Genomic DNA, 15,868 nt, shown 5'->3' with positions numbered 1-15,868 from the left:
TTAACTGGGCCACTGCAGGCTCAGGAAACACATGCATCGTATGGGCCCGGCAGATGATCGCCTCTGTAGGTTCTGTCAGGAAAAGGAGGAGGAAACGGCAGTCTGCACGTGTTGTGTCAGTGTGAGGGGCTTGTCCCGGCTAAAGATGTTACTTCTTGGGGAGGAAAAACCAAGGCCTTGTGAGCTTTACCGGAATTAAGAGTGATTAAACGGATGGGTCTGGAGGGTGAGCTTTAGAGTGAGGGGAGCCACAATAGCTCCAAAGTGGTCGCAGTGGCGTAGGCCTTGAGGCCGCCCTAGTTTAATCTATCTATCTTCTTAGAACAAATTAGTTAGAACAAATTCCCGAATTGTCTCATTTTAAGAAAAAATTATTGTAGTAAGTCCAGCTTTGTAGAATCTAAAATGAAGACTCTAAACCTAAATCTAAAAGTGGAATTTATTAATAAATAAAATGAATGTTAGTAGGCTGCAGAATCGTTTTTTGGTTTTGATTTTATCGAGAGATCCGCTGGAATATTCTTTTATTTTTTTCTTGGAATGTTACCCGTCTCTTTTAGCATCCTTTTAGATGATGAGTACCCCCAAGGCTTGACTAGTAGAGGAAGATGAATTATTTAATAGTAAGAAAAGTTTTTTGGCTTCACCAAATTCTATGAAAAATAAAGAGAATATTAAATAAATGTTTCAACAGTAACTAGTAATGAATTTGTAATTTGTCTTCAAGAAATTAATTTTGGGCGATCAGACCTAATTAACGTCGTCTGTCACTCTCATATACGAGTAATAAACTGCACTAACTCAATTACATTAGCCAACTACCCAATTAGCCCCGGCACATTAATAGCTACAGAGCAACAACACTGTGTTGGCTGAACTAAGTCTCATACTAATTCTTGTAACAGATTCAAATTCTAATCTAATCTAAAGTGAGAACTTTAAAGGCTACTCCAGAATTCTCTGATGGAACATTGTGATCCTAGATATCTGTCTGCCAGACAGATTTTATGTCACGGATTTTTGTCTCAAGCAGCATGTTCTTAACCTATATCGATTCATGGTTCCTTTTTTGATTAATAATTATTTTGAAGCCACTTTGAGATTCTTTGAAAAAAATATTTACATCAAATTCTGAAAAATTAAAGATTGTACATTATCCAGATAAATACAAAGTTCATTTTATTGTTTTATTTAAAGCGTGACTAAATTATACATTATGTAGACAAATACAAAGTTCATTTTATTGTTTTATTTAAAGCGTGACAACATTATACATTATGCAGATAAATACAAAGTTAATTTTATTGTTTTATTTAAAGCGTGACAACATTATACATTACGCAGATAAATACAAAGTTCATTTTATTGTTTTATTTAAAGCGTGACAACATTATACATTATGTAGACAAATACAAAGTTCCATTTTATTGTTTTATTTAAGGCGTGACAACATTGTACATTATGTAGAACACTAAAGGTCACAAAACGACATTCTTTCTATTTGACGAAATTAATGAAAATGCATATGAAGACATCAAACATAAGCAAACGTAATTAGAAAAAGCAATCACAATTTTAATTTGAAATTGAAGCATTTAAATTGAAATAATATTTTTACGTTATTTTTGTCTCTAAGGCGACACTTTAACTGTCACATAGTTTAATTAATGTTTTCTCTTTAATTATAACACAATTCTAAATTCAAAACTATCTGCATTACAAATTACCTTGAATATAAAATATAAATACAAATTGTTTAATTGTGTTACGTTCTCTTACTTCTTTTAAGAAACAGAATTGTAATCGAACAAACTTTCTATTTTGAATTTTCAAAAATTATTGTTCTTATAATCTAACAAAAACTGTTTTTTTTCTGTTTCAGGTGGGTGATTATAATTATGTACCTGGCGGTAATCAATGACCTTGCTTTGTTTATCGTAAGTTCTAAATATTTATTTATAAATATTTATCTAGATAACCCAAAATAATTATAGTGCCAGAAAACTGCTATAAGTATAAATAAAAATAAAGAATTACATACACTGGGCCAAAAAAGTCTGTGAACACTAACCTAAATTTTATTACTTTTATTATTATCTTATTAGAAACTTCTTTTATTTTCAAATGAAATATACTATTCGATAGACAGAAACCAGAGTTTTTCATTTTATATTCAATCTTTTATTTTTGTTCAGCAGGAATATCACAATTAAATGTTTAACAAAACAACACCCCAAACGAATGCAAAAAAAGTCTGTGAACAGCTGTATAAATATGTAAAAACATTAAGATAACAAACAGAAAAACGATTGAATAAAGTTTGAAAGTTCTCTATTGTATTGTAGAAACCACTACAGTCAGTTTTGTGAATAAATAATCTAATTAGTACATATTTAACCACTAATATGGAAGTTCCCAGACCAATTCGAGAACTTATTGTGACGTTGCGAAATGAAAGAAAAAGTATTCGAGAAATAGGGAAGATAGTTCAAAAAAACCCTTCAACGGTGCATAATATAATTAAAAAGTACGGAAATGTGATTAGTAGGCCACGCAGTGGACGGCCACCAAAACTTAATTCCTTTCATAAACTGCAAATTCTGAAGTCTGTTCGAGAAGAACCCAGGACAAGCGCTCAAAAAATCAGTCAAGAATTATCAAGTGGTTATGTGTAAGCGTAACACCACAGACAATTAGAAATAAATTACATGAATACGATTATTGCGGTCGAGTCCCGAGGAAAAAACCTTTAATCAATAAAATAAATAGTAACCGCCGATTGGATTTCGCGAAAGAATATGTTTCTAAGCTTTCTAGTTTCTGGGAAACCGTAATCTTTTCAGATGAGTCGAAATTCAATGTATGTGGGTCTGATTGACGACAAAAAGTGTGGCGAAAAAGAAATGAAGCTATGAAAATGAAAAATATGAAGCCTACTTTTAAGCATGGGGGAGGCAACATTCTGGTGTGGGGTGCATGAGTGCTAAAGGAGTGGGCAAGTTAGATCTAATTAATGGTATGATGGACCAATATGTGTATGTGGATATATTAAGACGCAATTTAAAAGAAAATTCAAAAAAATTAGGGTTGGAGGGAACGTTTGTCTTCCAACAAGACAATGACCCGAAACATACCGCACTAAAAACTCGGGAATGGCTTTTAAATAATACACTCTGGCGCCTAAACACTCCTCCACAATTGCCAGACCTTAACCCAATAGAACATTTGTGGGATGAAATCAGCCGCGAAATAAATAAACGAGGAATAAGAAACCGTGAACAACTAAAAAACGCTATTTTAGAAGAGTGGGATAAAATTCCAACATTGACGACCACAAAATTATTAGGATCGATGAAAGCTCGCTTGTTGGAAGTGATTAGGAACATAGGAGGTCCTACAAGTTTTTAAAATTTATAATTCACGTACAATGTGTAAGAATGATTTATTTCTGCAAAGTGTTCACAGACTTTTTTTGCATTCGTTTGGGGTGTTGTTTTGTTAAACATTTAATTGTGATATTCCTGTTGAACAAAAATAAAAGATTGAATATAAAATGAAAAATTCTGGTTTCTGTCTATCGAATAGTATATTTCATTTGAAAATAAAAGAAGTTTCTAATAAGATAATAATAAAAGTAATAAAATTTAGGTTAGTGTTCACAGACTTTTTTGGCCCAGTGTACGTATATATTGAAAGAAAAATATTTTTTACCAAATGTATATTTGTAGTTATATTTCTTTTCACAATTTGGAAATGGTCAGCGTAAGGAATTCAGGTTCATGGGCAAAATATGGACATAAGAAGCCGGCAGTTCGTAGAGAAAAACTGACGCCTGACCAACTCATTTTCAAAGGAACAGAAAAACAAAGAAGCCTTCCTTGTTTTAAGTTTTCCTGTGGCAATTGTTTTTATTTTACAGCAGAGATTCCAAAATAGATTTGCCAGGAATGCGCACCGGGTACTGTCGACTTAAGAAAGTACCTGTAGAAGCTGGGCCAGGAAATATGGTATCTGCGTAGAAATTGTGAAGGATACTCCATTACAGTTCGTAACTGACTATGATTCTATTACCAAAAGAAGATTCAGATACTTACTGGTTAGTTACCAAGCGCTGGAGAAGGTTATAACCTCCTTAGAATCCTAACAGATATCTTGGATTGGAGATGGTGTAAGATTTTGCTCCTCATCTGTGATAGAGGCACAATTGATCTTCAAAGGTCGCTGGAGCATCATTTATATCCACTGAATTCCCCCTTAAAAAAATACTAGTTTTAATTTTTTTTTTACCTCCATGAATTTACTCTAAATTGAATTAAACTTGTTGGTAAATTAATTGAAATACACTACGCAAATTATCGCAGAACTTACTTTGCTATGTTGTTTTGATGCGTGAATCTTATAAGTGAAATTATAGCAGTTAAAATTACACTGTTAGGTATGAGAGACTCAGCCAGTTGGAAACACCATTCTACTAATTCATGCTCATAAATCAAACAACCATTATACTAATTACCCACTAGGGTATATCCCGACGAACAGGCGGCTATCTGAAATTGGAGTTTAGATATCACGGCCGTTAGTATACTGGGGAGGTGCCTATCCACAGAGTCCTAGAGGTATGTTTCCCCTCCTGGCTGGAAGGGTAGGCTACACAGAGGACACACATTTCATACCCATTCTCTTGGATGATGTAGGGAGTAAAACGGATAGCTTTGACTAGGTTATGAGTCACAAATCACTTATCTCTGCAGCATTAACCACCATGATTGGTTACCTTGATATGCTGGCACTCTCTGCATCTTCATAACTAACTTTAGAGTTCCAGTTCCCTGCCTGACAGCAAGCAAAACGTAGTCATCGTGCCGAACGTTGTAGTATCTAAATGGATTATTTCAGGATATGTATTCCATTTATCTACAAAAAAAAAAAAATTCAAACGTATCTTTTAGTGTAACAGGAATTTTGCCAAATTTAAATTAAATCTAAATAACATTTGGTTTTTAAAATAAAATGTTCTAAAAAGTAAGACATAAATCATACAGCATAACATAAACATTAATAGTATAATGTATTGTTTACTTTTTATGTCTGTTATAACCTGTAAGAAAGAGTTCTTCCTACAGATCTGTACAGCTAAGTATTGTGGTACAGGGTTCGATTCTCTTTCTAGGGTTTGGATTTAATTCAATTTTTATTAATAGAAATTTAAAGTTAAATATGTTAGTTATATTTAGAATATAATAGAATAACGATATAATCTTTCACTTAATAACAAACAATTGATATACTAAAACTATACTAAAACCAACCTGGAATTTTGGTATTGAACTTAGGGCTTCAGCAAAAATGCTCCAAGTCTTCAAAGTATTCAATCTCCTCAATCTAAAATTCACCGCACTATCGTTAACACTCCATTTCATGTTTCAAATCTAACCATTAAAACTTAGAAATTCCGTTTGAAAATCCTGGTTGATCGAACTCGCTAAAAAAATTTTTAATCACTACTTACAGATTCATTCCAATCCTCTTGCGAGCAATTTTCCCATCTCATCATCTTCCAGACCATCCTCCAAAGCTAATAAAAAAAGGCTTCGCTATTTTGCTCTCTTCTGAAAAGAGTAGTTAATCCTGGTGATTACTTACTGAGTTGTTACCTTTGGTTAATTTCTTCCCTAGTTGGTGAATGTGTAGTAGTGTAAGTTATTGCCATATCTGCAACCTAGCGCTGGTGTCGCTTTCAAAATATATTAAAAAATAAAAAATATGATAGCTATTCGCCTTCGTCCACGACACCTAATCGGTAGTTGGACGTAAATAGGTATTTACTTTTACTGAAAGTGTAAGTGCACAGTTAACTTTACAATCGATTGAATAATTAAACAATAGAACTTGTAGGTACATTTAAGCCACTGAATTAAAAAAATAAAATTAAAAATGAAAAGAAAAAAAAGCAAGCCTGGAATACAAAGTACCTAGGGAACAAGTTGCGCCCAGGAGAACTTGTTCTACTAATTTATGTTATGGTTCGGTCCCTTGGGTCTGCTTTAGTCGACCCCCCCGTCACCACATGCTATCCCTCCTACAGAGCTGGAGACGTTGAAAAATGTTCACCGTATTCTACATCCTTACCATTTCCCACAAATTCATCCATGGTAGTAGTAGAGTAGATCTTTGGAAAAGTGTTTCTTCTAACGTTGGAAAGGTTTGCTAACTCTCTTTCAGTTTCTTCCAGTTCTGGCAGTTCGCTATCTTAGCAAGTTTTCAAGAAAAAATATTGAAGAAAGAAGTTGTACGGTTTGACGGTAAGAAGTTACTGTTGTTTTGTTTTTTTGGGGGGGAAGGGATACACTTAATGGCGGAGGAGATATAGCAGGAGTAGGGATAATTTTGGTGGGGATAGTCAAAGATGTAGAAGGGGAAATGATAAAGTGTACTTCGGTAAATGTATCCTTAGTAACCATTATTAGTTCCTATTTAATCAGCTCTGTTGTAGACGAAAACTTAGGAGTCTTTTGTATAGATCAATTGTAAAAACGTCAAATGAGTCAACTTATCTTTTGTGTAGGAGCAAATTTTTAGCCTCCCGTAACTTAAACAGCTTTATTTCATTTATAAATCTTTTTGCTTATTATGGTTGGGCTGATATTAAGTATTCAATGACAACAAATCTGTTTTGAAACAATTAACTCGGAAGTACATCCGAGTGCAAATAGGATCTTCTTTCATACCGACGCTGGAGTTCCACAAGGCACCATTCTGGGTCCTATTCTTTACTCCATTTACACTTCAGACATACCAACTGATCCTAACACCACACTTCTCACATACGCAGACGACACCGCCTTACTGTTTTCTAATCATGATCCTGTCCTAGCACACAGAAATCTGCAGTCACCACTCTCCTCATTAGATCAGTGGTTCAAGAGATGGGCTATTAAGCTTAATGAAACTAAGTCGCAAAACATCACCATCACTCTTCGTCGCATTACTCTTCCTCCAGTCATCTATAACCTAACACCTCTACCAGTAGTGAACGTTGCCCGCTACCTTGGGCTTTACTTAGACCGAAGACTTTCTTGCAACCCCCACACTAGACTTAAAAGAACAGAACTAAACAGACGCTATCGACTACTTAAAAGACTCTTAGACGAGAGATCAAATCTCTCTCTGGACAACAAAAGACTGATTTATACTTCTATTTTGAAACCCATCTGTGGTGTATGGAATAGAGCAGTGGAGTTCAACCAAACGCTCCAATCTCCAAAGGATTCAATCGCTACAATCTAAAATACTTCGAACTATCGTAAACGCTCCATTTTATGTCTCCAACCTGGACTATACATTCCTTAACATTCCTTTTGTCACCCAAGTTGCTGAAAACACGATACAGAAAACACCACTTCAACCTGCAATCTCATATAAATCCTCTAACTCAAAATCTTTCTTCTAGAACTCTTCCTGACAACCCGGACAAGTCGCCTTAAAAGACAGTGGCCTCATGATCTCCTCACCAGTGAAGAGAGTGACTAACCATATAATGTTTTGGAGTGTTACCAATGGGTAACTTCTCCACTCATTTACTTCTACTGTTCACGGTTATCGTTGTTACTTATAGTGCTGATTGTAGCACAATAAACGAAAACAAAAAAAAGAAACAATTAAAAGATGATCTTCACTTAATGTAATTGTTCGCAATGTTTGGGAACATGCCCAGGATGAGAAAACTGAACCAGGTAAGAAAGGACTCTTCGTCACTAAATTTTCTCAGATTTTTCTCATTTTTTCGAAATTGCAACCTTTTTAATTTGAATAATTCGGCTGGCAAAACAACTTTTTTTTTTTTTAGGGCATTCTGAGAACGGATGCAGGAAGGGTTGGCTCTTTTTTATGGATGATTTTGATGCAGTGAAAGTAACGTTTTGCTCGCAGGTGGCATTGAATGATCTGACAAGGCACCTGAAGAATTTGGGTCTAGAACGTTGGATGATACTTGCGCATTCTAGAAGCAGATGGAGGAAACTCCAAAGTAGTTTATAACTAACTATGATGTCATTCTTTGAAGAATATTCGTACACCTGTGTGAAGGCTACCCAGGTGCTACAGGAGCACATGCCATCTTTAGAAAACTCTTAAATTGTAGTATTTATTCGTCATCGGACAGGGCTCTCCTGGCATCACAAAAAAAAAAAAAATTGTGTTTTAACTTTGATTAAAAATGTAACCTTGCTACCCAATTATTAGTATTTCGAGTTTGTTTTTTTTTAAATAAAACTTATTGCAGCACTTTATTTTATTGGAAGATAATAATTACCGTTAATGTGGTTCATAATCAACTAACTATACAAATAAAAGATGATAAACTTTTTTAAAAAAAGCGCAAACATACGCGTAATAAAGCAAAAATTCTACAGCATATACATCAAAACTTTATTATTATCTGAAGCTCAGTTATTTTGCAATTCTCTACTCCGGGAAAACCATTTATTTTTAACAAAAAACTTCTCTCATTAATTTATTTCCCAGTTAAAAGTCAAAACTTTAAACATATTTTAAAGCTTTCATCCTGTTTACAGACATTAGATAGTTGATAATAGTGATAATATGATAATGAGTTTTTATATTCTCTACGTGTTAGTGAGAGAAAGGATAGGGCGATAGAATGAAAGGGAAAAGTGTTGAACAACTATAGTTTACAGTGTGTTTGTATATAGTTTTGTTGTCTATGGTTTGTGGCCTATAAATAGAAATAAATCAAAACAACTAAACGGAAATCCGCTATAAACCGATTTTTGATGGTACTGTTGGGAATAATCTAATCAAATATCTGGTTGTTGCACATGAAAAAGGTTTTTTAATCAAAATCGACAGTACTGCTGAAGATCTTGTTTTCTACAATTTTTTATTATTGCTATTTTATTCTTGCTGTTGTATTATTGTTATTTTATTATTGCTGTTTTATTCTTGCTGTTGTATTATTGTTATTTTATTATTGCTGTTTTATTCTTGCTGTTGTATTCTTGCTATTTTACTCTTGCTGTTGTATTATTGTTATTTTATTATTGCTGTTGTATTCTTGCTATTTTACTCTTGCTGTTTTATTATTGCTGTCGTATTCTTGCTATTTTACTCTTGCTGTTTTAAAAGATTCATTAAATTTGTCACACTCTTATTGTGATTATTACAATTTAAAGGATGAGTGACTTGTGAATAATCACTCAATAATACGAGTGCTTGAAAATCATTAACTAAGTTTTAAAAAGTGTAATAAACATTTTATTTAACAAAAATAGAAATATCAATTCTAATAATATATAATCTAAATTTTGCAACAAATAACATAAACAGAACCTTCTTATTGTAATGTGTGACCTCAATATGGGAATGACGAAGAAACCATGTTAAATTTCAACACCATATGTTACCTCGTCACATCTTCTATGATGAATCATGCTGTCACACATTTATATAGAAATCCTGTTTATTTATAATGTAAATATATAAACCGTTTTATATCTCATTTATACGTGTAAATCCTTTAATATATTAATATAGATGGTGGTAAATTATTTTGAATTATTCTAGTTTTATTGAAATTATAATTAATGAATTCGCATAGAAATAATTTTAATTGTTTTATTAAGATTGGACATTGGGTGGAAGGTATGGCGTTGAAACAGGAGCTTTCATTTCGGTCAGAGGATGTAGCTGGCTGTAGTAGACTTTTGAGAAGAGTTAGTCGAAAATCATTGGGCTGCCATCTACAAGAATAGCCAGGCGGAGGTCATATGATTGACGGTGGTACAATTCTCCACCAGAAACAGAAGGAAAAGTAGCTGTAATTCAAAAAGAACGGATAATCGCGTAAATGTAGTCTTCTTAACAGACTATTGTAGGTAAAAGTGGCAAAGTGCTGGGCTCTTGTCAGACACTGTGTCAGGCTAATTTGGACTTACGGGCCAGCTCTTCCGGGAAGAAAATTATATTTTGTCCAGCAGCACCACCGCATCAGACTTCAAAACCTGACAAACAGATAGAAAGAATACTGATAGAAGTGCTCTACCTAAGCTTGCCTCTGCAGAACCTTCAAGTCCTGGTGGTGTAGGCTTACTAACCAATCTAAGTAGAATCTAATCTAACCTATGATCGGATTCTTGTTGACTGAGTAGGCGACAACTCAAAATCAAAAATCTGTTACGTCACAAAACCACTTTCTAATGAAGAGAAAGTGGAAGCAAAAGGTTGAAAATAGAAAATAAATGAAAAAGGTTGAAAATAGAGTTTTAAACAAGTAAGCTAATAATTGGACAGCAGGTCATTCCAATTGATAAATTTAGCCAGTATTCAATATAAAACGGCCAATTTTGCGCAATATGTAAATTTATATAATTAACAGCGGTTGAAGTTAATAAACGTCTCTTTTCAGTTTTGGAAGTTGGTGAAAAAGGTTAACGGAGAATTTGTATCCGTGGGAAATGTAATTAAATTTTACTATTTGAGCTTCTATTTACCCATCCAATAGTCACAAACTTTAATATTGTATTTAACATTCTGAATATTAACTTCAATAAAATGATTGGGTGATGTAATAAAAGTTTTGGAAAACTACATAAATGATTTTGTAATATTAAGTCAAACTTAACATTTATTTTAAAATAATTAGCAAAGAAAAACTAATTACGTGTTCTCTGCTATTTACACGTTTTATGCGCTCCAATCACGTGTGAATGTTAAATAAGTCTGTTCATAAAGTTACAAATTTGTAATTCTATTATTTATATAACTCTATTGTTAGCGATGAATAATTCATTGTGCTTTTGATTTTGGTCACATTTCAATGAAAACTATGATATTTTCAATATTGAATTTCCAACCCCAAATATATTCGTTTGAGGTCCTCTCTGAGTCCCAAAAAAAATAGTTTTTAATAAATTACGATGAAAATGTTTAAATATTTATAGTTCGTAGTACTTCCTTTAAAAAAAAAAATGAGAAGAAGTAGAAAGATGTTTAAAAACAAAACAAAAATTGTAAAAACTGATCTTCCATTTTATTACGGGCCAAAGAGGGCGTGGGTTGAGACATACATGGGTGGGTAGGCGTGGTTTTGCTTCTGATTGGCTATTCAACCAACCTACTTTTCACACTTCTATTCTTCACTATGATTGGCCAATTCTTTATTGTTAATTATTTCTATGAAAAATGAAACTATAATTTTTTTTAATAATTTTTCATTCGTAGGTATTTAATGAAGTATCAAAATATGCAATAAAAAATTGTCTTTAGACAAAACTTAAAAAATATAAGTTTTTTCGGGGTGAATGTCTTGTTTTCTATGCTAATAATGCAAGGGTAAACAGAAAATAGGGAATAATGGTTATTTTACGGAGAAGGAGGTAAGAGATTTCTAAGCCATTCTAAACCCATACAGCTAACCCAATAAAAAAAACAACAACAGCAATCGATATAAGATAAAAATTGTCTGAACAAATCGAGCTACACAATAAGCGCCTAAACTCAATAAACTCCTATTTATACCAAAGGTCCTAAACCTGATCTTCTTACCCTCACGAGATGAATAAGGGTGCTTCCTTCTACAATCCCTACAAAAAGGAGCGGGCCTTGAGGTTGTCTTTTAAACCACAACGCTCCATTATGGAATCATTCAAGTGTCTGCAGGAGGTCCTAGGAAGATTCGACAAGATTTCACAATCAATCCCGCATGTGGGTACAATGTTGGCAGCCCACAGATCTCTTCCATAAGAATGATTGCTGCGATGCTGTCCATACTTTACATTTTCCAAACGACTCACTAAAAGCTTCTTAGTAGCCGATAAGAAGGAGTGAGTCTCTTAATTTGGAGGCCAGTCGATTCATCTCCTCAATTATTCAAATTCGTAAAAAACGTGGCACCAACACAGGCTTGAACATCTTAAACAGCTAGCTCTTCCACTTTTCTAGAACACTAAAATGAATTAAAACCCAGTAATTCACTGCACACTCATTATCTAAAACAGATGTGAATACTTATCATCAGTGAGTTAAGGAATACAACCAGGAATCGTACAAAACCGAAGCGAGCAATGGTTTCAAAATGGTCATAGATCATCTATTAGTAAGGGAAAATACTTATCGTCGTCCTTCCTGTGTTTTTAGCCTGCCAAATCGACATTTCAGTTCCAGTCGTTTGCTCTGACTAAGTTCCTTCATCTTTAGACGTCATTCTTCCGTTTTCTCTTCGTAGCGTCCAGTATTTTGTTAGCGTTGAGTGTAATTTTTTCGAGATTAGATCAGATGGTACGGGAACTACTAGAATATTGCTGCAGATTGTGTTGTGAAGCTTGTTGAGCATCAGAATGTGAAGATATGATTGGCTAAGTCGGCTGTCGTACACAGAGATTAGCTGTGGGCTTCTAACGTATCCTTGAAGTATTACTGCATCCATCTGTTGGAAGTCAGGACGAGATAGTTAATGCAATCCATTTGACGCATCACGTCGGCCGGTCTGTTAGACTTTCCGGCCCTAGACGGAAGGTTAAAGAACAAATTGTGGTTAAAAATAACACCTTCATCACTAATCATCACCTCCGCATTCTGAAATAAATAAATAATTTTGCATTTTGGCAATAAATATCATAATCCGATGATACACTTCCTGTCATACAATCTAAATCCATCATCCATCATCTAGCATCCAGCACAAACAGTCACCTATATATCCAAATAATCCCCCTGTTCGTTATGAAATGCAATTCTAAATCGAATCAAACCTCTCATTCATTCAAATCCCATTATCGCTTTTCGTATGTGTACAGAAATACAATAAATAAAAGTTGCGACAATTGTATTATCCAATATTTTGTTTATTATTTTAACATTTCCAAAAAAATAAAAACTGAATCAACAGAGTTATCTTTTGATATAACAGCAGTGAAAATGAAAACAAATAACCTAAAATCAGCTTAGATATAAACATTTCAGGGGCCATGAAAGTTTTTTTTTTTTTAAAAAAAAAACCTTAGCCAATACAGTTCTTCTCCATCTCGTAGCCCCCACAAAAAAAACCCAAAAGCTGCCCCCCTCAGCGAGGGGACTGAATGGGATCCCACACACAACAGCCGGTAATAAACTAGTAATATGAAGTAAAAGTAGTCAGGCAAACACTGTATGCAATCATACTGAAACTTAAGATAAAACTAATTTAAACAGTTACTTAAAATAATACCATATTTGAAGCATGGTAACTACACTTCTTTAGATATACTAATATTATACGACTACATTCATACATTTATATTGCCTAAAAAGGTTACATGTCTACAGTAATGAAAACAAAACAAGCTCGTGTGTTCCCCGTCAGACTGTAAACTTCATGTCTTTATTTTTCTAACAGACATAACTACAAAATAGGAATTCCTTTGTGGGTATAGCATTGTATACCACGGCCATTTATATAATTTTATATTTGTTTTTCTTTTCTTTATAGTACACAGTAAAACTACAATTGTCTTTTTATGTGAAACGTAGTATGTTTAAATACGAAAACTAGTTAAATCTTTAATGATTCCTTTTAAATTTATCAATTATTGGCAATGGTTCCCTAGGAATGATTCAATGGTTCTTAAAATAAGTTTAAGTCCCTACAACCAGCTTCTTCTGGGGGTTGTAGGGACTTAATGGTGCAAGGAACATTTTGTCATCTTTATTGATGGTGTCATTAACTATGAATATACGTAGTTGAATAAGGAAGACTTTAACATAGAAGTAATTATTTCTGTCACAAAGTTTATGTAAAGAATCTCGTTCTCGAAACAGATGGTAAACAGGATTCTCGAATTGTCTTATGGATAAATTCAGTTTCTTACAAAAAACCAGGAAAATAATCGTAGGAGAATTTGAAATACGATAACAAATTTTTGGTTATATTTATTCATTCAAATGAATTTTATAAGTTCTTAAAACGTATTAGGGTTGAACATAATAGGGCTTGAGGAACAGGTTTCTGCTGTGGTTTTTTTAGGGTTTCAATTTTTGTTGACAAAAAGTTCAGTAAAAGATTAGTTTGCAAAATTTCTCGTTATTTGAAGAAAATAATTCGGAAAATTAGGAACGTAGAATAATGTACTGAAATTATTCCTCATTTGTTACTATTCGAGTGGTTTAATATGAAGATATTTTGCAACAGGGAATAAAAAAAGTGGTTGTAGATTGGGAGGACAACCGTTCCACTCAGGATGAGGAAATAGTTATGATGGTTAGTTTCCTTAGATCTCCGATAGGAGCGCTTAGATGCTAGGACACCTTATCAGATGCTTGATAGACATGGAGAAAGATGTACATTACTATTTCTTCACAAAGAAGAACTCTTGTGACATCTACAAGGCAATTTATTGTTGAACAGTGTGGCATTTGCCTGAATACAATTGATGGCCAGGAAGGTTAGTCAATAAGCTTTCAAGAATTTGGGGGACATTACGGGAAGTAATTCATTACTTGCCGATAGGGGCAAGAATCAATAAAGCTTATAAGAAACGTCTTAGGTTAGTAATAACTACTATTAATGTAATTAGAAAAACAGAACTTTTTTTTGAAATGAAATATGACTCTAAAGAACTTGAACGTTTAGAAAATCAAGTTTACATTGAGGAATATTATAGAACAAGATCTGAGTATGCTGACCCCGACAAAAATCAAGGGTATCAGAGATATGGAGACCACGCCCTCTTTATGGCAGCATTAAATTAAAAAAATAAATTTATTGTTTCCATGCACAATAATAAATGCATCATTTGCCAATTTCTCCTGATAGCCCCAGTTATGGGGCAGTAAAAACTATTTATGGATAATTAAATAATAATGCCTATTGTTTTTATACGTTATTTATTTATTTATTTTTGAACCTTGTGTGCAATAATAAATATGCATATTTTTTGTTTGAATAATTTTTGTCTTTATTGCTATCTTTTTGCTATAAAGAAATGAAAACAGTTTTTATTATCGCACACATCTCACACATCAATTTAATTCTTTATCATATCTTTTATTTTCTTCAGTCAGAATTCTATGACACACGTTTTAAACATTTAGCAAAAAATAAATAAATAAAATAAAGGAAGAACAGAGAAAATTACAAATATGCTATTTTAAATACAAGAGCTTTAGTGTTATTGTTGTTGTTGTTGTTAAAAGAAGAAATATTTGTAAAATAATTTATTTGTTTTTCGTGAAATTGTGTGAACGTGTTTTGCATGAAAAACTAACAAGAGATTTTACATGATTCAACACGGAAGGGGTGGTGTACATGATGAAAAAGGGACAGAATGACGATTGCCAGTAGGCTGGTGTTTGAATCTTTGTAATTTACCATGATGAATGGTGTTCTATTTTTTTGTTAAAATCATTTTTTATTTTTATTTTTTTTATTCCGTTTGTAAGAAGTGCCTTTTTAACATTTTATTACTAGCCTAACTTTTTATCTATTTTTTTTTAAATAACACTGAATACGAGGGTCGTTTGAAAAGTCCGTGCAAAAATAAAAACTACTTAATTTTTTGGGGTAAACCTTTTTTATTTTTCAACATAGTCTCCTTTTAGGCTTATATACTTCGTCCAACGCTGCTCTAGTTTGTTGATCCCTTCCGAATAATAGGATCTGTCCAAGTCTGAAAAATAGCCATTCGTTTCTGCAATCACCTCCTCGTTTGAATAAAATCTTTTTCCCGTCAGCCATTTCTTCATATTGGGGAACAGATAGTAGTCCGAGGGAGCCAAGTCTGGAGAATAGGGGGGATGTGAAACGAGTTGGAACCCTATTTCCATTAATTTTGCGACCACAACTGCTGAGGTGTGAGCTGGTGCGTTGTCGTGATGG

At 33.4% G+C, this 15,868-nt stretch overlaps 2 long non-coding RNA genes across 3 annotated transcripts in view; one reads left to right on the top strand and one right to left on the bottom strand.

Moving 5' to 3' along the window:
• The window catches only part of LOC141447178 (uncharacterized), a 449,287-nt gene extending 434,417 nt beyond the window's left edge, over window positions 1–14,870 (top strand). The window contains exons 1-3 of one of the 2 annotated variants that reach the window (XR_012454198.1): window positions 1,644–1,799; window positions 1,883–1,937; window positions 7,847–14,870. This is a non-coding gene — a long non-coding RNA (uncharacterized lncRNA). Of the gene's footprint in view, window positions 1–1,643; window positions 1,800–1,882; window positions 5,936–7,846 lie in introns of those variants that run through there. The other variant, XR_012454197.1, reaches the window with a different exon arrangement.
• LOC141447177 (uncharacterized) lies at window positions 3,872–6,402 on the bottom strand. Its single transcript, XR_012454196.1, has 3 exons — window positions 5,310–6,402; window positions 4,095–4,914; window positions 3,872–4,011 (listed from the first exon to the last, which is right to left on the bottom strand). It is a non-coding gene; the product is annotated as an uncharacterized lncRNA (long non-coding RNA).
• Window positions 14,871–15,868: the final 998 nt, after the last annotated feature.

The sequence above is a fragment of the Rhodnius prolixus genome, unplaced genomic scaffold, assembly GCF_049639745.1.
Source record: "Rhodnius prolixus isolate KJV_2025 unplaced genomic scaffold, Rpr scaffold_7, whole genome shotgun sequence".
Lineage (NCBI taxonomy): Eukaryota > Metazoa > Arthropoda > Insecta > Hemiptera > Reduviidae > Rhodnius > Rhodnius prolixus.
The sequence above is the reverse complement of the archived record's forward strand: the minus strand, read 5'-3'. Positions and strand labels throughout refer to the sequence as shown.